Source organism: Herpailurus yagouaroundi, unplaced genomic scaffold (assembly GCF_014898765.1).
Source record: "Herpailurus yagouaroundi ecotype Mexico unplaced genomic scaffold, PumYag 29, whole genome shotgun sequence".
NCBI lineage: Eukaryota > Metazoa > Chordata > Mammalia > Carnivora > Felidae > Herpailurus > Herpailurus yagouaroundi.
In genome coordinates this window covers 100,982,443-100,984,167 of record NW_024412377.1, presented here as the reverse complement: position 1 = coordinate 100,984,167, position 1,725 = coordinate 100,982,443, and positions in this window count along the sequence as shown.

Sequence of the window (1,725 nt, the reverse complement as noted above, 5' to 3'; positions counted from 1 at the left end):
TCTAGGAGCGAGGGGCTGACTGCTGGAAAAGTACCGGGATGCTTTTATTCCAACGGCTCATTGCTTTTGGTCCAGCGATAGCCCACTTACTCGTGGCACGAACAGACAGGGACAGTTAGTCTAAAGCATCCAGGTAAAGAGAAATGCGAAGGGTTGATCTGTCACTAGACAATGCAAACACACTCACGATGTAAAAGGTTGTTGTTATCAGTCCTAAGCTCTATTTTCTAAACTACGGTAACGTGAACAGCACGGATGAAAGCGGTGCTGACTGGCAACCCCTGGCCTTCCCCCGACGCCCCTGAGGAAGCGCCTCGTGGGGTCCGGCACTAATACCTATCACGGCACACGGTTAGTAAACAAACACTCGAACTAGCAAAGAATGTATTCACAACAGATTCCCACCTCTCCCGGAAAAACCTCTCAACGGGGGCCACTGCTCATAATTCTTTGGTGTCTCCCTGCCAGATGTGTCATTTTACACACCAAAGAGTTCTTTTAGAGACCTCGCGAAGGGTGAGCGCTGAAGTCTACCCTGTGCCAACGTGAACGCGGTCTTGAAGAACTTCTAACGCTTGCGACGTCGTAAGGCGAGAAGCGAGAACAGTGCATCCAGGTCGAGCAAATCTGGCGAGCGAATTCACGGACGTCTGTTGACAATTCAGCCTTTTCCTGGTAACTGTGGTTATGGCAAAGCATTTTCACAGGGTAATAAATAGAGAAATAAATAAACTCGGGGGCAATGCCTTTACCTGTGCCCTATATACAAAACGATGCCATAGCATTTTCCAGGATTTCAGGATACGACACAAAGGAAAAAAAAAAACCGCGAGGCGACTTGGTCCTTTCCAAATTTCAGTAGCTGAGATTGAAGTGGGTGAACCGGATGGGAAGGAGCAGGGCAGAAGGAAGCCTTCCCTCTCACCCCATGAGCCATCAGCATGAGTAGGGCCCACGAAACACCATTAAAAGTGAGTGAGTCTAAGAAAAGCGACCTCTGTGCGTCCTCTACCTCTACGATGGGATTTGTTTTTTGTTTTGTACTCCTTCCCTGTCTTGACATTTACAAACCCCCCCCTTCCCAACCCACCCTCCAGTTATACTCCAAACAGTAACTCCCAAGTTTTCATATTTGTGCAGCAAAGCGCTTCACCAACAGCCACAAAATTGTGCAAAACATACAACCATCCACACACATCCATACACGTGAAGACCATTTTAAGCACTGTTTCAGCATGCAGGCCTCAAACAATAAATAGCTCAATCTATAACAAACTTCTTAACAGCCAAGGGAAAGTTTAAAGTCACTTATAAATAGAAAAGAACATCCACCAAATGCCTACCAACAATGGCCCCATTGTTCAGAACCTTCCTGGGGAACACAACCCCTCAGAGATTAGTGGAGAGTCCAGGGGTCCTCACTCTGCGGCCAGCCAAGCCAGCTCCCCTCCTGGCCCCACAGTTGGGCTTTCAATCTCCAACAGCAGCTGGTGTGGAGGCTTCAAGCTTGCTCCTCGGAGAGAGGTGACAACCATTTCAAATTTTACACATAAATGGTGGAGCCCATGGAAATCAAATGCTGAATATGGTACAGCAAGGGAAAAGGCCCGGCTTTTCTCTCCCTTTGAGGGGCTGATTAACGCTGACATTAATCCACAATTACAAGACAAGGACTAGATCACAGGTTCATCCATTCATATTTAAACCATGTGCTACTTGCACTGA